We start from the raw sequence: 24,478 nt of genomic DNA, 5'->3' as shown, positions 1-24,478 counted from the left end.
GAATTGTTTCTATTTGGATATAGCAATGAGGGATGGATTATTTCTATAGAGATGGGATTCAATTTCAATTATTGTGAGGGTTAGCTTAGCAATTAGAATTGTCAATTATGATTTAAATGCAGTTATTATATGTTCTTAAGTTATTAGAGATGCAAAAAAAAATATAAGATTAAAATATAAAAATAGGTTTATATTATAGTTTAGCACATAACTAGATTTATTTAAGGTTTAATTTAAGCTTAATATTAGCATTAATATATATTAATTTATGATTAGAATTTAATTTGATTATATATGTAATTCGATAATGTAAAAATGGCAAAAAAGTAGACTTTTTTAAAGATCACTTTCGAGAAAATCACAAACCCTCCCACATTAAAGATAAAGTAGCTAGATATGGCAATGTGAACAATACAGTAATACTAGTTAAAGAACTAATAGGAAGGCAAGCGCACCCCTACATTCCAATCAGTAACAAATTCCAAGCATTATCAGATGGCGATCAAAAGAAAAATTCCTTCCAAGCTATGGATAATAGGCCTGAAGCTCAGATAGCAGAAGAAAAATCTAGAACTAGACCTCTTTATCAACCAAGGAAAAGAAATTTAAACCTAGTCAGACATCAATCTAAAGAATCTGCAAGGGATTCAATAAAAATTTAGAACACCCAAAAAATCAACAAGTTTTGAAACCCTAATTCAGCTTCATTTCAAACGTAATGTGGTCATTCACAAGTCACAAATTAGAATGAACCAATAGGAAAAACCATTATCAACAAAAAGAAGAGGAGGAAAATACATAAAAACTAGAATTCGGCACCAGATAAAAGGAGAGAAGGCATAAACTAGTGACTCAAAGATCAAGAGGTATTTTTCTACCAAAAAAAAAAACCCTAGCAAAGTAGAACAAACAGCTCCATTGAAACAAAACCAACACAATAGGTATGCAAATCAGCCCTCCTAGATATCCAAGCCAAACAATATACCTCTTAGTCACCCCCTAGCATAGACACGGGCTACAGTAAATAAGCAGGAAGTTGATGATTCTATGCAAAAAAAATGGAATTAACGTAGAAGGGAACCAAAGCAAGTTAGAGATTAGTCTATATTCCACCCCATTGGAAGATGAATAACATATCAAACAAGCCGAGTGAGGGAATAAACCCTAAACCAAGCAATTTTGTGGAGGACTATACAGATACCATAATCATTAGTAATATATGCAGCGAAGCTAAATGGAAGGAATGTATAGAAAAAGGTATTTACATTTATTGGAATGGCCCAAATAAATATAGAGCCAATCTGGAAAGGTATTTAGCAAAAATCTCGCAAGCAAAGGTAAGTAACATAACATCCCATGCTAAGCATTACTAGTTTTTGCAATGTCTAGATATAGAATCTAGAAATGAAATTTTAGAATTGTCAAACTATTATTACAAAGGATATCACATAGATTTCATAGAATTGAAACCAAATTTCAATGAAAATGATAGTAAACATAAATAGGAAATCAAACGGATGGAATGTGTAAACATACCACTAGAACTAAATGAAAACCACATTTTAAAAAGAATAGGTCAATCTCTAAGAACATTAATAGGGTTTGAATCAAACAAACATAAATCACATATAATTAGATTTTTAATCAAAACTAGTCAAAATGACTCCATAAATAAGAAAATCATAACAAATAGATCAATATACAACTTAACATTCACTAAATACACAAGAGAGATCAATAAGATAATAGGAACTAACTTCAAAAAAACAACAATAAAAAGTAACATTAAGAAATTACCAAGGGCAGGTAGGGAAGAGGATGGAAGACTTGAGGAAAATAGGGTAATAAGATCACTAGAGAAGGTCAGAGTTAAAGATGCAATAAAAGTAGAAAGAGAGCAAGAAACCCAAATAGAGGATTTAGAAAGGATAAAAGAGGTAGAAAATGGATTGATGACAAATATAGACCATCAACATTCACTTGAGAAATATAGGAAATGTTGAGCTTGTAAAATAGAGTTGGATTCAATAGATGAGATTGAGAGCAATATCAAAAAAATAAAAAAACTCACTCATGACATCCTGCTATTACAAAATGATTTGGAAGATCAATGTATTGTAGCATAAGAAAATCATACAAAACACAAAGGAAAAGGAATTTTGGAGATCAAGATAGAGGAGGTAACAACCAACAATAGCAATACACATTTTAAACAAGTAGAGGAAGAGATTAGCAATAACCAATCAGGAAAAGAGAACCACTGAGAAGTGGAACCAAAACAAGAAAATACTCAAGAACAAGATCAAACAATGAAGAAGAAAGAGCAAAGTCTATGCATCCCACCAGTAGACTCAGCACAATGGAGTAACATAACTATTAGGAAAAAAACAAAAAAGAAGAACTACAAATTCTAGCAAACACCAAGTAGTGGAAAGAAGATGTTCAATTAGGGCAAAGAGGAATCTAGGAAGGCGACAGATATAGGAAAAGAGGCAACAGGAACTAAACAAATAAGAAAGTAAACAAGTATGCAAGAAGAAGAACAGGAAAATCAAGTAGAGGAAGTATGGGAAGAATTTGGACCCTTGGTGGAAAGCTCTACTAGGAAGAATGAAATTAAAGGAAAAAGTCAGGAGGAAATCAGGTAAAGTCTAGAAGCAGAAGAGGACCTAATGAATAATCAATTTATCAAAGAAATCTTAACATAGGACCAACAGCCACTAGAAGTGTTTGTGACAATAGTAAGAGTAATCAACCAAACAAAGTTGGAAAAATTGGGCTTAGAATTAATCAGGAAGGCATAAAGACACCTATCTATGAAAAGCAAAAATAGAAAAGAGGACAAAAACCATTGAAAGAATTGAGTGAAGCAACAGGTCAAGTAAAGGAACAAACTAAAATAATGGAAATTATGCAAGGAGGGAAGGGGAAGAACCTTCCCAAGGAATAATGAAAATCACTACATGTAATGCTAGGGACCTAACTGCCCCTAGCAAGAAATGCTTACTAAAGTATAATCTAAAAAATTTTAATATAGAGATTCTATTAATCCAAGAAAAAAAACTTAGTAAAGAAGAAGGTGTCAGATTAGGGCAGAAACTAGGAATATGGAAACCAAAATTTAAACCATTGTAGGGAGCATCACAAGGATTGGGCATTATTTGGAATAACCAAAAAATTAATATAGAAGTTACCATTTCTTACACAAATTGGATGGGAAGCAGAGTTTCTAGCAACAAGACAAACCTATAGATGTTAGTAATTAATGTCTATGGACCTATAAAAATAGTAGAAAAATTAATAGTCTAGAATGAAATAAACACATACCTCAGTACATTACGAGAAGAGAACATCATTACTGGAGGCAAATTTAATGTAATTTTAAAGAGAGATGAAAAATATGGTGGAGTCAAAACAATGTCTAGAGCTCTAGAAGATTTTAGAGAATGGACATAAAAGAATTCTCTCATTGACATTCCAACATCTAATGGAGTGTATACTTGGAATAATAGGAGAAAAGACTTTAGCTACATTGCAAAAAGATTGGATAGATTTTTCTTCAAAGGAGAATTAAATAAGCTGAACAAAGAAATCAAGGCATAAATACTACCTATGGCAGGATCAAATCATTTTTTGGTAAAAATCAAAATCAAGGAACAAATTAAACCAAGTAGAAACCCATTCAAATGTGAAAAGATGTGGTTCATGGACAAAAATTTAATGAACAATATAAAAAAATCATGGCAAGAAGAATAATTTCAAGGATCTCAAATGTTTTGCTTTGGTTCCAAACTTAAGAGCATAAAGGAAAAGATCCTAAAAATGGAATAATACACAATTCAAAAATATTTTCAGACAGAAGATGGATATACAAGAGAAACTGGAAAAAAAATAAAGAAGTTATTAAAAATGGAATGAATAATGAAACCTACCAACTTGAAAAAAAAAATACCTAATAAAACAAGAAGAAATATTGGCCAAAGAAAAAGTATTCTGGAAGCAAAAATCAAGAGAAAAATGGCTGGCAGAAGGAGACCATAATGTGAAATACTTTCATAACAGCACCATACACCATAGGAACTATAATAACATATCAAAAATCAAAAATAAGAAAGGAGAGCCTACTGATAATCCAGATAGCATAGCAAAAATCTTTGTAGAACACTTCAAATTTATTCTCAATAATTATGAAGCATCCAATAGAACTAAGTAAGAAGAAATGTTGAAAACTATTCTCAAGCTCATCACACCTGACGATAACAAAATTCTTAATAAACCATTTATGCTACAAGAAATCAAAATGGCTCTCTTTAATATCAATCCAGATAAATCTCCCAGACCTAACAAATTTTAAGCATTCTTCTTTCAACAATGTTGGAAGATAATAGGAGAAGATTTCTGGAAAGCACTAGAAGGAACTAGAAATGGAGGAAAACTTCTAGCAAAAATCAATCACACCTTTTTTATTCTCATCCAAGAAACTATCCATTCAGCAATCAAAAATAATAAAGCATGCATTTTACTAAAATTGGATATTCAAAAAGCTTACAATAAAGTGTATTGGAGATTCTTAGTTAAATCTCTTGAAGCTTTCAATTTTTCAAAGCAATGGATAAATATCATCTTTCAATGTATTTCTACCCTGAAAATTTCAATCCTTGTCAACAGGACCCCAAAAGGATTCTTTAGTATTTCAAGGGGGATTAGAAAAAGGTGACCCTATCTCCCCTTTTTTGTTTATCAGTATGGTTGAATCCTTTGGCAGAGCAATCAAATCAGCACAACTCCAAAAAATATCCTAGGAGTAAAAGTCACTAAAAATGTGGAAAATACCACTCACCAACAATTTGTTGATGATACAATTTTCATCAAAGTAAGCACTAAAAAAGAAATAGAGAATTTCAAAAATATCCTCAACAATTATATTGAAGCTTTGGGTCAAAAAATCAATGCAAAAAAATCAAAAATCTTTTTCTTAAATACGACAGGGGAAAGAGAAGATTATATATGCATTAAATTTGGATTCAAAAAGGGTACATTCCCCTTGAAGTACCTAGGAATAAATATGGAAAAAAAAAACCTAAGAAACCAAGGCTGGAAAAAAATGCTAGAAAGAATAGACAAACAAACTAAAGCTTTGAAAGGAAAATGGCTAACCAAGGTAGGAAAAGTGACAAAAATCAAAGCAGTGTTATCAACCTTACCTACTTATCAACTTTCCTATTTGAAATTGCCAAAGAATATGAATCAAAAAATTGAAAAGAAATTTACAGACTTCTTCTGGAACAATTTAAAAGACAAAAAGAAAGCAACATTAATCTGATGGGAAAAAAATGTAGACCTAAAGAAGTAGGAGGTCTAGGAATCAAAAACCTAGAATGGCATAATGAAGCCCTAGGAGCCAAACAAGATTGGAGAATGTATCAAGAAAGAGATAGTAAATGGGCAAGAATTCTTTACAACAAATATTTAGAAATAGAGGAAAGCACCTCAATATTTAGAACCAGGAACCCTCCCAAAGGCTTGACATCTTGGAACTTCCTTGTGAAGTGTCGTCCCCTCATAACTAAATATATAACTTGGGATGTTAGGGAAGGAGATAAAGCATTATCTTGGGAAGACTCCTGGAATGGATACCCTTCCTCAAAAAATTAGGTTTGAATCATAATGTCATTAGTCATTTAAAAAACAAATGGGGATCCAAAGTTAAAGACTACATCACAATAATCCAAACCCCTATAGAAACCTCCTAGGAATGGAAATCCTTAGCCAATTGTGGCTTGAACTAGATAGATCAAGAGTTCCTAGAAAATCTTCTGAAAGATAGGTCGATCAAAGTTGAAAATAGGGAGGATAGGCTAATCTAGGCAGCATCCAAAGATGTAATGTATAAAGTCAAACAAGGATATAAACAAATAACTAACAGAAATGAGAAGCATTAAACATCCCAATGAACCTATGTTGGGACCCAACAGAGCTTCCCAAAGTTGGTATCTTTCTATGGGTAGCCATCCAAGAAAGAATCCTCACAGCAGAAAGAATGAGAAAAATGGGATTAGAAGGACCATCAAGATGTGTTCAATGCAAAGAAGAATTAGAAACTACTGAGCACCTCCTTTATCAATGTAAGTTTGTGAAGGAATGTTGGATCTAGATCAAATCAAAGCTTAACTAGACAACCCCCCTACCAGAAAGATGGCAAGACCATATAACTGGATGGCCAAAATACACTAACAAGAAAGTGTATGGAAAACTATGGAACATCACCCCAGCAATCTTAGTATGAGAAATATGGAAAGAAAAAAATAGACAGATCTTTCAAGACAAAGAACTTAATACACTAACACTTTGCAACAAAATTGAAGCAAATATAGTGGAAGTTATGAATAGTGACTTAAGAAAAAGGATGATAGAAGAAGGTTCATTCACTAAATGGGATGTTGAATTCAAAAAAAAAATAGAATCTTCTAATAAATCCACACCTACTATACAAGATGAATAATAAAATGGCTAGGAAAGAATGTAAATAGGGACCAACCCCGAAAGGTTGGAAGAAATTGAACTTTGACAGGGCCTCTAGAGGCAATCCTGGCAAAGCAAGAATAGGATGTATAGTTAGGGAAGAAATGGGTAAATGGATTGTTAAAAGAACAAAGCCCATGGGAGTTACATCAAATAACATGGTGGAACTAGAAGCAATAGAAGGTTTAAAGATATGCATAAAGCTAAGAATTTTTAAAAAAAATCAAAGGAGATTCACAAATAGTCCGAAATGCACTTAGAAAAAGAAAAACTCCAAAGTGGATTATAAATTCTTGATTGGAAGCCACTTTAAAATTATTGGAAGGATTTGAAGAAGTAAGATTCTCCCATATTTTTAGAGAAGGTAATAATGAAGCAGATCAACTAGTGAATGTAGGCACAGATGGAGAAAACATCTTAACTTTTAATTATAGTTAGTTCATGTAGATCAAAAAGTATCCTCCTAATTAATCAATGATACTAGGCTTTAAGATTTCCCAAATTGGCACATATTTTAGCACTTGCCTCTATGATTACATAAATTCAGCTTTATGGAAATTAAATCATCAAAGTGATACTTCAATGATGACTTTGAGGGGAAATCATCATCAGATGATCATAGATATGGCATCATTATGCAAAGTTCTAGATCCTTCACTCTAGGGGTATACTATACCATTCTTGTATCAGATCTCCTCATTTCTACCCTCCCCTTCTAGCATTTAGCGCAGTGTAGCCTCTACATTATGGAAATTAACATATGCCTATATCATACCTTTGAAAGTAGAATGATAGCATATTGTGGCCTATTCAAGCCAAAAAAATGGAACTGGTTGTTTTGACCAATTGACGACATGAGCAAAGTGGCTATTAGTAGGGTCCTAGGAGAGGGGGTATTCAACTATGAATATACATGGCAAACAAACAGTGATATATTAGGGCTTTGGATAGAATGTTTAGCTAGGGAAGGAGTAACTGAATGGAACATTATCAGATTAAGCCTCAATATATTTGACCCAAGTTACTAATAGGATTGGAGGAAGTTGTTTTCAATATTGATGACAAGCTTAAAATCCCCTTGTCGGAGGCCTCTATGGTATATGAATTAGGTAGCCTTGAAATCATTAGAAGCCCAAAATGCCCTAGCTTGGTGATTCAAGACAACATTCTCTTTTACAAAGAATGGCTGAAAATGGTGGCAAGTGTACAATTTTTATTGTGGTGGAGAGCAATCATTGAGGACTTGACAAGGGATTGGCTCCTGAACTACCTTCAAGCTTTTGATGCCTACATCCACCCAAAGGTGAATTTCACCAACTTGGACATAATTGAATTATTTCTTCCTAACTATAATGAGTCAAGTAGGGCGGGGAACACTTATGAATTTCCTCCAGGTTCAAGGGCAAAAAATCATCAAAAAGCCATGGAGATAATTATGGTCTTCAAGAAACGGAGTGAGGCAAATTAACTAAGTCAACAGTTGTAATCGACATCTTTGCTATGGTTCACTCTCCCCTCTTCTGTCAATATAGCTTTGAAGATGATAATATTGTAGTTTATCTAAGTTTTTGAGAATTCGTCTAATGTTAGTTCTATGTCAATGTATAATGTATTAATTTTAGATACAACATGGCTACATTTTATCTTAGTAGGTCATATACTGCATAAAGTTTAAAAGATGTCATGTTGCACCGTACTTAAGTAGCTAGGATAGCTTTTGTTAGTGTAGTTTTTTATTTTTCCTATTTTGCTAGGTTTTTCCTACACTTTTAATAATCTCGCTTAGGTTAATAAAGCATGTCTTATTAGGTGAATGGTTGTGAGGTGTCACCTTCCTACATGTGAGCATCCATTAGCTATCTTGGGAAGATACTTTTCTATCTTTAGTCCAATTGATGGTTGCTCCTCATTGGTTGGTGTTGCCACCTCCTCCCTCTTCCTAGCCTATATAAGCATGCTACCTGGCTTGTATTTGCATCTCTTTTTTTTGCATCCTCTTAATGCTATTTTGCTTCTAGCATTTGCATTACTCTCTTGGAGACTAACTCTATGATGCTATTTTGATTTTGTATCATTTGCATTCATAGTTTAGATATTTATTCTTTGCACTAGTTTTCTGGGTTATTAATCTTATCAGATTCTAACAGCTTTTTGGGTTTTTAGGACTGTAAGTTTGTTGTACATTACTCAAGACTATATTAATATGAAAACTATATTTAGCATATATCATCTCAAATGTGTTTAGATCTAGCTTGACTTCTTGTTAGATTGTGGTGACTAATCAAGAAAGTATTATACATACTTCAAAAATTCTTTGGGACTCAAGGCATCAGCCTGGAAAAAAAAAATTGGGCCCTATTTTATCGAGATTTTGGGCCGACATGTAATTATTAATTATAACCCTAAAGCAATAAAAATACTTGTATAAAAGAGCTTAGGGTTAGGGATTGTTTCATAGTTATGATGCAAAATTGGTTCTTGTAGTGGTATTGAGTTGTAAGGGTTTACAAATTGTAATCAGGGTATAATCACTAGAATGTAATAATATTGAACTAGCTATTTGGTGGACATAGCCTAGCGATTGGGTGAACCATGTTAAATCTTGGTGTCTCGTGTTCTTTTCTATGTGATCTATTATTTTTTTATTATTGGTTATATTTGTATGTAATTGTTATTTATGTCTATGGTTTATTCCTAACAAGTGGTATCAGAGTGAGGTTGTTTTTTCAGTTATCCTCTATAGGAAAGTCTCATGGTTGAGTGGGAGTCTCATAGTTGAGTGGGAATGATGGTAGATGAGGGTAAGTTGAGGGTTGACAAGTTTAATGGGCAAAACTTCTAGTTATGGAAGATGCAAATGGAAGACTATCTTTATTCGAGGGATTTATGGAAGCCATTGGAAGGCAAAGCCAAGAATCAAGGATCTATGTCAAATGATGAATGAGATATTTTGCCTGGCATCATCGGTGGCATTTAATATTACAAAATTGAAGACAATAGAAGAGTTGATGAAAACCCTAGCAACACTATATTGAAAAGCCCTCCACTTCAAACAAGGTATTTCTCATTAAGCATTTATTTAATATGAAAATGGAAAAGGGTGGATCTATTGCAAATCATTTAAATGAGCTTAATACTATTACTAGTCAGTTATCTTCTATGGGTATCAATTTTGAAGAAGAAATTAGGGCTCTCTTGATTTTGTGTTCTTTTCCTGAAAGTTGGAATGGTTTGGTAATGGATGTGAGTAATTATGTTCCTAGATCTACCCTCAAATATGATGATGTGATTGGTGTTATTTTGAGTGAGGAAACTCAAAGGAAATATTTAGGTGGATCTACGTTAGGAAGTGCTTTGAATGCACAAAGTAGGGGTAGAACAACTGAGAGAGGAAGTAATTCTAGAAATCGTGGAAAATCAAGAGGAAAGTCAAAGGGGAGGAGGTCTCAATCGAGAGGATCGAATAACTGTTGGTACTGTGGGAAACTAGGTCATAAAAAGAAATATTGTTGGAATCAAAAGAAAAATGAAGGACATAAACCAAATGGAGACACGGAGGAAAATGTGGTAAATAAAAAATCCGAAGAGGATGCTTTGCTTTTGTCTTTAGAAAGTGTTGATGATTCATGGGTTTTATATTCTAGTGCTTCATTTCATGCTACACCTCATAGAGGTTATTTCATTGATTATGTCCAAATGGATTTTGGGCTTGTTTATTTTGGGGATAATGAACCCTATTAGATTTTTGGAAAGGGAAAATTAAGATTAAGTTGCAGAATGGAAATCATTGGCTACTACATGAGGCAAGACATGTTCCAAGGTTGAGTAGGAATTTAATTTTAGCAAGGCACCTCAGTAATGAGGGTTGTGTAGTTACTTTTAATGATATAAATTAGAACGATTCAAAAGGTTCCCTTGTAGTAGAAAAAGGTGTGAAAGTAGGCACCTTATATCTTTGTAGAGGTCATATTGTTCCTTCTACTTTAATTGTTTCAGGGAAAAATGAATATTTAGGAACAATTGTTGTAGTTGAGTAGGGAGAACAAATAGTTGTAGATTCTGATATAGCATTGCGGCACAATAGACTTGGGCGCATGAGTGAGAAAGGTATGAAAGTACTTCATTCAAAGAAATTTTTACTAGGTCTAAAATGTGTTAATATAGATTTCTATTAAAGTTGTGTGTATGGAAAACAAAAGAGAGTGAGTTTTGCAAAGACTATGAAGGAAAACAAAAAGGAGAAATTAGAGCTTGTGCATATAGATGTATGGGGACTAGCTCAGGTATCCTCTCTTGGTGGGTTTCATTATTATGTTACATTTATTGATGATGCAACTAGAAAAGTATGGATTTATTTCCTTAGATAGAAATCTGATGTATTTCAAACTTTTAAGAAATGGAAATGCTTGGTTGAAAATGAGACTGGTAAGAAATTAAAATGTCTTAGATCTTATAATAGTGGTGAGTATTGCAGTCATGAATTTGAAGATTATTGTTCCACTAATGGTATTTGTAGACAAGAAACTATTCCAAGGACTCTACAGGAAAATGGAGTGGCTGAACGCATGAACAGGACTATAATGGAGCACGCAAGGAGCATGAGGTTGCATGTTGGGTTGCCCTTACACATGTGGGTAGAGGCTATCAATACTATTGTATATTTAATTAATAAAGGTCCCTCTACACCTTTGGGTTGTGGTATTTCAAAGGAAGCATGGACTAGTAAGAAGGTGAGTTATTCTTTTCTCAAGACCTTCGATTGTGAAGCTTTTGCTCATATAGATTCTAAAAATAGAACCAAGCTGGAAGCTAAGTCAAATAAATGTGCATTTTTTGGATATGGAATTAATGAATTTGGTTATAGGCTTTGGGATTTTTGAAAATCATAAAATTGTAAGAAACAGGGATGTCATATTCAATGAGAAAGTGTTGTATAAAGATCTATTATAGCAACATGAGAAGAAAGAAGATGATTATGTAGTGTTGGATGATACTCCAAAAGTTGATGTTCCAGCCATTCCTCATGATGTGCAACAACCACAACAAAAAACACCACACACACCAGTGAATGTTAGATGGTCAAGAAGGCAAATTAGACCTCTAGAAAGATTTTCTCCCTCTTTGCATTCTATTTATTAACAGATGCTGGTGAACCTAAATGTTATGATGAAGCTATGCAGGCGGATACTAAGATTCAATGGGAGTCTGCAATGCCAAATGAAATGGACTCTTTGCTGAAGAATAAGACATGGGATTTATGCAAGTTGTCTATACATAAAAGAGCTTTACAAAATAAGTGGGTTTATAGGTTGAAAAAAGAGGAAGGAGGTAAGAAAAGATTTAAAGCTAGGTTAGTTGTGAAAGGATTTGCATAGCAAAAAGGCATTGATTTTGATGAGATATTTTTTCCTATTGTTAAGATGACTTCTATCCGTACTATTTTAAGTCTTGTGGCTACTGAAGATTTACATTTAGAGCAACTTGATGTTAAAATAACCTTCCTTCAAGGTGATTTGGATGAAGAGATATATATGGCTCAACCATAGGGTTTTGAGGTCAAAGGTAAGGAGAACTTAGTGTGTAAATTGAAGAAAAGATTATATGACTTGAAATAGGCACCTCGGTAATGGTATCTAAAATTTGACAGTTTTATGCATGAGCATGGATATTGCAGGTGTCATTCAAATCATTGTGTTTATTTTAAGAGGTTGAATGATGACAACTATATTATTTTATGTTTATATGTTAATGATATGCTTGTAGATGGGTCTAACATGGATCATATTAAGGGACTAAAATGCTAGTTAGCACATACATTTTCTATGAATGATTTGGGGGCAGCAAAACAAATCTTTGGTATGAAGATTTGTAGAGATAGGAAAAAAAAAACATTGATGCTATCTCAAGCTGCTTATGTGGAGAAGGTGTTGCAATGTTTCTCTATGGAGATGTTAAAGCTAACAACACACCTTTACCTAGTCATTTGAAGTTGACTAAGGAGATGTGTCCCAAGACACAAGAAGACAAGGATAAGATGTCCAAGGTACCCTATGCTTCAGCTATAGGAAGCTTGATGTATGCTATGGTATGTACTAGGCTAGATATTGCACATGTAGTGGGAGTCATTAGCAAGTATATGAGTCATCCAGGAATTAAGCATTGGAATGTTGTCAAATGGATTCTCAGATAATTGAGAGGAACATCTAATAAGTGTTTACACTTTGAGGGATCTACTACTGGTTTATAGGGCTATGTTGACTCAAATTTGGCAGACGATATTGATACCAGGCAGAGTACTACAGGTTATGTCTTTGCTGTTGGTGGGTCAGCCGTGACCTGAGTTTCTAGGTTACAAAAGGTTAATATTTTATCCACTATAGAGGTAGAGTATGTAGCTGCTACAGAGGCAGCCAAGGAGATGATATGGATTTAGTTCTTCTTGGAATAATTGGGACACCCTCAGAAGGATAATTATTTTTTTACAGATAGTCAAAGTACCATTCATCTTGCAAAGAATTCAACTCTACATTCAAAGACCAAACACATACAGTTGTGGTACCATTTCATTTGGTCAATTTTGGAGGATAGATAGTTAAAGCTAGAGAAGATACATACAAATGACAATCCAACAGATATGTTAACAAAGGTAGTAACAAGGGAGAAGTTGAACTCCTCTTTAGCTTTGGTTGGTCTTCTAGACTGAACCTAAATAAAAGCACAGCAACGTCCAAGGTGGTTTGATCTAGTGGGAGCCTCATAGAGTAGCAGCATTACTATAGGATCAGTCTCTAAGTGGGAGATTGTTGTTTAGTGTGGAGCCTAATTAGTCCCCAAGTGGGACATTATTAGATTATGGTGACTGATTAGGAAAGTATTGTACATACTTCATAAATTCTTGGGGGCTTGGGACATTGGCTCGAAAAAAATTTGGGCCCTATTTTATTGAGATTTTGGGCCAACATGTAATTATTAATTATAATAAAGCAGTAAAAATACTTGTATAAAAGAGCTTAGGGTTAGGGATTGTTTCATAGTTGTGATGTAAAATTGGTTCTTGCGGTGGTATTGAGCTATAAGGGGTTACAGATTGTAATCAGGTTATAATCATTGGATTGTAATAATATCGGACTTGTTATTTGATAGACATAGCCCAGGGATTGGGTGAACCACATTAAATCTTGGTGTCTTGTGTTCTTTTCTATGTGATCTATTATTTTTATGTTATTAGTTATATTTGCATGTAATTTTTATTTTTGTATGTGGTTTATTCCTAACACTTCCAGCCAGAAAATCTTCAATAAGGCTAAATTTCTTCATTTTCAGAATTTTAATATGTTTAACTTTTATCCAAGTTTAAAGGCAATTATTTGGCACAAGTGAACAAGATTTTAATGACAAGTAAAGATTTCAATAATTAAAATAAGAAAATAGGTAACATTAATTAAGTTATCAATAGTGCATTTTTATTAACACTCCCCTATTTTTACAAAAAAGTACTTACACATAATTTTAACTACAAGTTTAATCAATCCAGTCAGAATTACTTAATCTCCCAAATAAAAGGAAACCTAGGAAAGCATGGATTTGCCTAGTTTCCACTCATTTTTTCTATCTGTAATGAACCTATATTAATGTATATTTTTTCTTTATCAAAAATGTAATATATTAAATTCAAATTTCTAAAGAATTATTTCAATCCAATTGTGCAAGCTAAGACACATATTATTTTAAATGATGATACCACTTTGAAATGTTTCAAATATTATTTAATTTATTTCTCCATCCCTGGTAAACAATCATAACCCTAAATGTATCATTAGTTCACAGTACATTAATATATAAATCTTACTATTATTATAAAAATTATCAAGCTCCATAAACCTAAACCTAATACAATTATTTAACACCTTTAATCCAAGAAACCCTAGCTACTAAGTATTATTATATTGAAACTTATATATATACTTACCAAAGCTTACTATATAATTATGCCCAAGCTAAATATAATGAAAATATTAATCGATGCAAATAGGGAAGCTAAACTATAATCATATTGTAATGGATGTGACGTAATATGCGTGACTATCGAATAACCTATTAAAACCGTATTAGGGATTAGGTCAAGGGGCAGAGGAAAAAAGGAAGGACGAATAAGGAATTACATTGAGTTGCATAATCAACATTCCACATTCAATAGTGGAGGCGCGACTGTATTATCACCTCCGTGGCATTACTTAACTCACATACTGTGATTTCCATCCAAGATACATTACTATTGGAATATCATCCCTATAGACAGGATACGGGTACATAATCTCTCCAAGGTGCTTTACAGTAATATTTGAAAAATATATATTTAAACACTGTGCTATAGCATATGATCATAATTTGGTAAATCATGCATGGCATAATTAATTTAGGAGTTTGTAATACGCAAGCTCTAAAACACTATGTTGAGGATAGATTAGAATTATTAAAGCACTCCACAGGAAGGATTAATATATGATGTTAATATTGTTACTTATGAGTTCGTGAACATTATAATCTTGGTTCTCGAATGAATGATTACCAAAGCTATCAAATCATTTTGCATAAACTATTTTGATTACATTATGAATATATATATATAAAGATCACAAAGAAATCAAATTAGTTATTAATATATAATACATTAACAAATATTGCAATCTAAAGGTATTGATATAATATATTCATATGTATTGTAAAGATCAAATAACATTAAGAAGCTTTTTCAAATCATAGTCTGGAAGGTTATCTTTTATCTAAATTATGAAATTCTGAGATAGGGAGTTGGTGGGGGGAAAGGCAGAGTAATTTTGAGAACTTGTCGGATATGCTTGGAGCTTGTTTCATGCGCCCTCTGCACCATCATTCTACCGCCTTAGAATGATCATAATTAAGCTAAGAGAAAATAACCTGACAATATGAGGAGAAAACCTCCAAAAAAAAATAATAAACTAATACTAATGCTGAACTCCTCACGTAATTCCATAGCAGTAAGGATCACAGGTTGTTGATATTTGATGATTTCTTAATTCATACCTAAAATTGAATATCAGGTTAAAAATTTTGAAAAAAGGGTCATTACAATTGGTATCCAGAGCCTAATCCTGAAAACATAGTAAATGACAAGAGGAGAAAAAATGAGTGAGCAATTATTTAATGAAATTAGAAATGTTATAGAACAGACAAACAAAACCTTAGCAGAGCAAATAGAAAGATCAAATCAAGCACTTCTTCAAGCTCTACAAAACATGGGAAATTCCATAAACAATCTTAAAAATAATAATTATGGTGGAAGGGACATAAGTTGAAACCATTTAAAAAATAATAGAGCTTCACCACCTCAAGTACCCAAACCTACTTTCTTACCCAGGGAAGGCCCCTCAATGGAAGAAGAGGGACAGACAACCAATATTGCTATTGAGAATGCCAGAGCTTATGCCAACCTTGAACCATAAATCAGAGAGTTAATAACATTTAGAGAATTTTGTGAAGCCAACAGACATGAAACACATAAGAGAGAAAGGATCCTTCAAAATCAAGACTTTAGAAGTAAAGTAAATAAAGTGACACTTCCAAATTTTGATGGGTCAAAAAATTTCACTGCATGTGCTTGGTTACACAAATTAAACACCTATATGACCCTTAGTCCAATGACAGAAGAAGATGCACTCCAATTTCCAATCCTCCACCTAGAAGGAACATCACATGATTGGTGGCATCATGTTCTTATTACTCAAGGGCACCAAAATATTACTTCCTATGAAGAATTCTCTCAGAAACTCATTAAGAGATTTGATAGAAAGCATCCTCAAGAAAACTTTAAGAAACTAACTCAAATAAGACAGCAAGGAAAAACAGAGGATTATATTAAGGAATTTCAAAAGATCTCGGTCTAGGTCATAGGAGTAGATGATGAACACTCTACTTAATTTTTCATAGAAGAATTGAATGATTCACTAAAAGGTATAGTAAGTGCCTTGAAACCTTCGTCTCTAGATGATGCCTTTGAAATAGCACTCAGATTGGAAGTTTCAACCACAAATAACAAATTCTGGAATAAACCTAATATAAAAAATCACAAAAATAATAAATTCCACAAAAAATTCATTCCTACAAAGGATCAAGAAGAACTTAAGAAGAAAAATGTATGCTTTAAATGCCAAAAACCATGAAAACCAGGCCATAACTGCAACAAGAAAAAAAACACTTGTTGCCATTGTGGAATAGATTGGGTACCAGGACATAGATGTGAAAAAATAGGTCGCATCCAAAGAATAGAAGAAGACCTAGAGGAAGAAGAGGTCAAAAAAAAGGCAAAATGTGACAAAGGTGATGAAGAAGAGGGAGAAGAATATGGAGTGATAGCCACTATGACTCAACCCTCCAAAAATTGAGTCTTAAGAATCAGATGCACTCTTAATGGTTAGAAAGTCATTGCATTAGTCAATAGTGGAGCATCCCATAACTACATTGATGAAAAACTTGTTAATAGAATGAAATTGAAAATTGATAAGTTCAAAGGTTTTAATGTCATTCAAGCCACAGGATCATTAGTGCGATGTATAGAGATGATTCCACAACAAGAGATCACTTTGGGAAAAAGGCACACCATCAAAGAAGACTTACATGTGGTTCCACTCGATTTAGATATAATTTTGGGAGGTCCATGGATATTCTCTCTGGGATGTTTTAGGTTTGACCTTCCAAACTTAAAAATCCATTTTGAGCACAAGGGTGAAGAAATAACATTGGAGGGAATACCTAATGGTTCAGCAAAATTGGTCTCATGCAAAAGAATAGAAAGAACACTATGGCATGGTCGAGGAGAATGGGTTGGACAATGTTTGGTATTAAACAAATCCCCACCACAGGAATCAGCCATCCATATAGATACTAAACCTATCATTAACAAACATTGGAGGGTGTTTGAAGAAATTCCACCAGGTTTGCCACCTAAAAGAGGATTTGAACACATTATAGAATTGGAAAAGGATGCTAAACCAGTAATCACCACCCCTTACCGACATCCTCAAAAGTACAAAGATGAAATTGAAAAGGCCATCCAAGAACTCCTAGCAATGGGGCATATTCAACCAAGTTCTAGTCCTTTTGCATCTCCAGTAGTACTAGTAAAAAAGAAGGATGAGACAATGAGAATGTGTATAGATTATCGAGCACTAAACAAGAAAACTATTAAAAATCGCTATCCCATTCCTAGGGTGGATGAACTTATAGATGAACTTCATGGAGCAGTGTATTTTTCAAAACTTGATTTACGTTCAAGATACCACCATATTAGAATGAGGAAGGAGGATGTTCCCAAGATAGAATTTAGATGTCACTAAGGGCATTTTGAGTTTTTGGTTCTACCCTTTGGCCTCACCAATGCCCTAGCCACCTTCCAATCATGTATGAATCATATCTTCTGGAAACAACTTAGGAAATTTCTCCTTATTTTCTTTGATGACCTCCTCATTTATAGCAAGTCATGGGCAGAACATCTCCAACATATTGAAGAAGTCCTGAGTATATTAGAATCTGAATCCTTATTTGCAAAAGCATCAAAATGTGAGTTTGGATTAGAATAAATTCTTTATCTTGGCCATAAGATCAGTGCCAAGGGTGTAAGTGTGGATGAAGAAAAGGTTAAGCAATAAGGAAATGGCCAAAACCCAAAACCCTAACTCAACTTAGAGGATTCTTGGGCTTATGCAGCTATTACAGGTAGTTTGTGAAAAAAATTTCCAAGCTAGCATCCCCTTTAACTTACTTAACAAAAACAAGAAATTTCAAATGGAATGAGGTAGCACTGGAGGCTTTTAAAGAGTTAAAAGAAAGAATGAGTTCTTGCCCAGTCTTAGCTGTCCTAGATTTTACACAACCCTTTGAATTACAATGTGATGCTTTGGGTGAAGGAATTGGAGTTGTACTCATGTAGAAAAAACACCCTATTGCTTTCGAAAGTAGGAAACTAACAAAAATAGAACGACACTAATCAATTTATGATAAAGAAATGTTGGCTATCATGCATGCATTGGTAAAATTCAGACAATACCTAGTATGTGGAAGGTTCAATATTAAAACAGACCATAATAGTCTAAGGTTCTTCATGAATCAAAAGGACCTTAATGATCGCTAACAGAAATGGGTAAGTAAAATCGAAGCATATAATTTTGATATCGACTACATTAAAGGAACCCATAATGTAGTAGCAGATGCTTTATCTGGAAAGGGCCAATTGAATACCCTTACTAGCATCATAGGCGATTGAAAAAATAAAATTGTTGTGGAATATGCTAGGGATCCAAGGACTAAGGAAATCATGGAAGGAGACATAACTAATGATGAAATCAAAACTGTTGAAGAACTCATACTATATAGGGGGAGAATACTACTTGCAACAAATTCCAAAGTTAAATGGAAGGTTATGAAGGAATATTATGACAACCCTCTATCTGGACACACTGGATTCTACAAAACTTATAGGAAGATAAGGGAGAGATACTCATGGAAAGGCCAAAAGAAGGATGTTATAAAATATGTCTGGGAATGTATGATATGCCAGAAAAATAAGGCTAAACATGATTATAAAACTGGTTTATAACAACCATTACCTATTCCAAATCAAAAATGGGAGAGCATTTCCATGGATTTCATTACAGGCTTACCTAAAGTACAAGAAAAAGACTCCATTATGGTAGTAGTGGATAGGTTAACTAAATATGCACATTTCTTTCCCATATCCATACATTACAAGGCACCATAGATAGCCGAATTATTCTTTAAAGAGGTTTTTAGATTACATGGGTTACCAAAGAATATAATCAGTGACAGAGATAGCAAATTTCTTAGCCTATTCTGGAAGGAACTCTTTAGATTAGCAAGAACTGAATTGACTCCCAGCACCGGCTAGCACCCCCAAACAGATGGACAAACTGAAATTGTTAACAAATGGATAGAAGGCTATCTCAGAAACTATGTAACAGGACAACAAAATTCATGGATCAAATGGTTATACTTGGGAGAATATTGTTATAATAATACCCATCACATGTCAATTAGAATGAGTCCATTTAAAGCATTATATGGATATGAGGCTACTACATTTGGAGATCTAATCAATCAAGAGAGCAAGGTCTTTGGAGCCAAATATTTCATTCAACAAAGTATGGACATCGTGAAAACTCTCAAAGATAACCTCCACCATGCTCAGAATCAACAGAAGATATATGCTGATCAGAAACGAGTGGAAAGGTCATTCCAAATTAGAGATTTAGTATTTTTGAGATTAAAACCCTACAAACAATCTTCCATCAAAGTCAGTGGAGCAAAAAAACTAAAGCCACGTTTCTATGGACCATGCAGAATCCTAAGAAGGATAGGAGAAGTAGCATATGAAATAGAGTTGCCTAAAAATAGTAAGATCCATAATGTTTTTCATGTATCCAGACTTAAAAGAGTCCTTGGGAAACATATATATCCTTGTGGTGATCTACCACCATTAGATAGTAAGGGGAATCTTATTCTGGAACCTGAGATTATTCTTGATAGGCATGTTCGAAGAATAAGGAATCAGACTATTCCAAAATACTTAGTTAAGTGGAAAAATCTTACCAGAGAAGATGCTTCATGGGTTGGAGAAGAAGTCCTTTCTCAGTCAACCTTGCTTGGGGACAAGCAAAATCAAGAAGGGGGGACTATAATGAACCTATATTAATGTATATTTTTTCTTTATCAAAAATGTAATATATTAAATTCAAATTTCTAAAGAATTATTTCAATCCAATTGTGCAAGCTAAGACACATATTATTTTAAACGACGATACCACTTTGAAATGTTTCAAATATTATTTAATTTATTTCTCCATCCCTGGTAAATAATCATAACCCTAAATGTATCATTAGTTCATAGTACATTAATATATAAATCTTACTATTATTATAAACATTATCAAGCTCCATAAATCTAAACCTAATATAATTATTTAACATCTTTAATCCAAGAAACCCTAGCTACTAATTATTATTATATTGAAACTTATATATATACTTACCAAAGCTTACTATATAATTATGCCCAAGCTAAATATAATGAAAATATTAATCGATGTGAATAGGGAAGCTAAACTATAATCATATTGTAATGGACGTGACGTAATATGTGTGACTATCGAATAACCTATTAAAACCATATTAGGGATTAGGTCAAGAGGCAGAGGGAAAAAAGGAAGGACGAATAAAGAATTACATCGAGTTGCATAATCAATATTCCACATTCAATAGTGGAGGCATGACTGTATTATCACCTCCACAGCATTACTTAACTCACATACTGTGATTTCCATCCAAGATACATTACTATTGGAATATCATCCTTGTAGACAAGATACGGGTACGTAATCTCTCCAAGGTGCTTTATAGTAATATTTGAAAAATATATACTTAAACAATGTGCTATAACATATGATCATAATTTGGTAAATCACGCATGGCATAATTAATTTAGGAGTTTTTAATATGCAAGCTCTAAAACACTATGTTGAGGATAGATTAGAATTATTAAAGCATTCCGCAGGAAGGATTAATATATGACGTTAATACTGTTACTTATGAGTTTGTGAATATTATAATCTTGGTTCTCAAATGAATGATTACCAAAATTATCAAATCATTTTGTATAAACTATTGTGATTACATTATGAATATATATATATATATAAACACACATATATATACATATATATATATATATATATATGTACATATATATATATATAGATATATATATGTACATATATATATATACATATACATATACATATATATATACATACATGTATGTATATACATATACATATACATATACATATACATATACATATATATATACATGTATATATATATATGTATATATATATATATATGTATATATATATATATGTATATATATATACATGTATATATATATACATGTATATGTATACATATATATATATACATGTATATCTATATATATATATACATGTATATATATATATATATATACATGTATATATATATATATACATGTGTATATATATATATATATGTTTGTATATATATATATATATATACACATATATATATATATATGTTTGTATATATATATATATACATGTATATATATATATATATATATATATATACATGTATATATATACACATGTATATATATATACATGTATATATATATATATATATATATATATACATATATATATATATACACATGTATATATATATATACATGTATATATATATATACATGTGTATATATATATATACATGTGTATATATATATATACATGTGTATATATATATATACATGTGTATATATATATATACACATGTGTATATATATATATACACATGTGTATATATATATATACACATGTGTATATATATATATACACATGTGTATATATATATATACACATGTGTATATATATATATATATACATGTGTATATATATATATATACATGTGTATATATATATATATATACATGTGTATATATATATACATGTGTATATATATATATATACATGTGTATATATATATATATATATACATGTGTATATATATATATATATATACATGTGTGTATATATATATACATGTGTGTATATATATATACATGTGTGTATATATATATATACATGTGTGTATATATATATATACATGTGTGTATATATATATATACATGTGTGTATATATATATATACATGTGTGTATATATATATATACATGTGTGTATATATATATATACATGTGTGTATATATATATATACATGTGTATATATATATATATATATATATATACACACACACATATAAAAAGATCGCAAAGAAATCAAATTAGTTATTAATATATAATACATTAACAAATATTGCAATCTAAAGGTATTGATATAATATATTCATATGTATTGTAAAGATCAAATAACATTAAGAAGCTTTTTCAAATCATAGTCTACAAGGTTATCTTTTATTTGAATTATGAAATTCTGAGCTAGGGAGTTGGTGGGGGGAAAAGGCAGAGTAATTTCAAGCACTTGTCAGATACGCTTGGAGCTTGTTTCATGCACCCTCTACACTGTCATTCTACCACCTCAGAATTATCATAATTAAGATAAGAGAAAATAACCTGACACTATGAGGAGAAAACCTCCAAAAAATAATAATAAACTAATACTAATGCTCAACTCCTCAAATAATTCCATAGCAATAAGGATCACAGGTTGTTTATATTTGATGATTTTCTAATTCATACCTAAAATTGAATATCAAGTTAAATTTTTTGAAAAAAGAGTCATTACACTATCACAAGTACACATTGGATCAATCTGGTTCCTTTGTAATTTAACCCTAGTTTGGTTGTAAAAATATGGTCTTTGATTATATTTTAATTCAAGATTAACGATTAACATTGTATGGTGGTTAGTTTGTGGTGTTTCTTATGTACACAGGGATCCTAATCAAAAATTAGGGGGCATTTCTCAAAGTGCAGGAGAAATGTTAACACTTATAAAATCTCTCAAGTATAAATGCAAACAAAATTTATGATACTTATTTGATCACATTCTTACAGGGATGTGCCCCTTTGATTCATGTATAATATAGGACTACGGTCTCAAGCTAGATTGGAGGTTTTCTTTCTCCGTTCTTTCCTATTAGTGCCTATCAGAACAAAGATTTTTGTAATACTTATTAATTTTTAATATAATTTAAGGCTTTGGTCATTTACTAATCAAATATATATATATATATATATATATATATGTAATTCGATAAATAATTAGATAATTTAATGATCCAAACAATCATCCAAAAAAATTAATAATATAAAGAACACTTAAATATATAAATGATGTTTCCTTTCAATTCTTGGTTATGTACATAGTTCATTTACTTCACTCATTTTTTAGTACTTCCATAATTATTGATTGAAGTGAAATCTAGTTGCCTGGCATTATATAACCACTGAGTTCTACAAAATCTTCCAATTTCATCTCACGTAGGTCATTTCAAATAAAAAAATTTGTTTCCTCTTTGTCTTTATATTATCAAATGAACATACATAATCATAAATCATAAAGGGAGGTATACATAGCATTTAGCCAACGCAACCTAATGCCCAATTTATTTTATATTGAAATGGTTCATTGACTCATCAAGAAAGTGACATTTTTAGAAACATAAAACCCCTACATCATTTGACAATGTACAGGTATGTGGTCTATGGTTCTATAAGCTTGGTAATGCCTAGCTCAAGGTTTTCTACAAAGTCTACATAATTTCATTAATGTGTTCCTTCATTGGCCACACATCTATAAGGTTAATGTTTTGTTCGATGGGAGAGATCTAGTCTGTCATTTTAAGGAGTAGAGGAAAACAAATTCTAGAAATTCTTGTGATTTCAGTTTAGCATATGTTTCATCAGTTACTAAGATCAACTTTTGTAAGGAGAGTAAAGAATGGGCACACACAACCAATAAATTAAAAAGGTGTTCAAGCACGTGACCAATGAAATGAAACTCATTAAGCTAAAATGTAAGCAGAATTATCCAGATTTTTTCTCAAATTCAATTACAAAAGTGCAAAAGTTTAAAATAAATACTCTTTCATGTACACTATTTCTATTTATTCAAATCTATTTAGCAAACAGTCTTAACCCTCTTTTGTAACTTAATTACTATTCTCCTACAATGAATTTTAGAATCCAAACACTTTACTTTTAAACTTTTAATACATAGTAGTTTTCATATCAATTCACAATAAATAGAAGGAACACAAAAAAAACTCTTTCAAGTGGGAAAGAAAAACATATCGTACAACCACTAGTTTGATAGGAAATTCTTATCCAAGTGCATGCCAAAATCCTCAACAA

This window comes from Cupressus sempervirens, chromosome 2, assembly GCF_028749045.1.
Source record: "Cupressus sempervirens isolate cs-2001-9-10 chromosome 2, ASM2874904v1, whole genome shotgun sequence".
Lineage (NCBI taxonomy): Eukaryota > Viridiplantae > Streptophyta > Pinopsida > Cupressales > Cupressaceae > Cupressus > Cupressus sempervirens.
Note: the sequence above shows the minus strand (reverse complement) of the source record.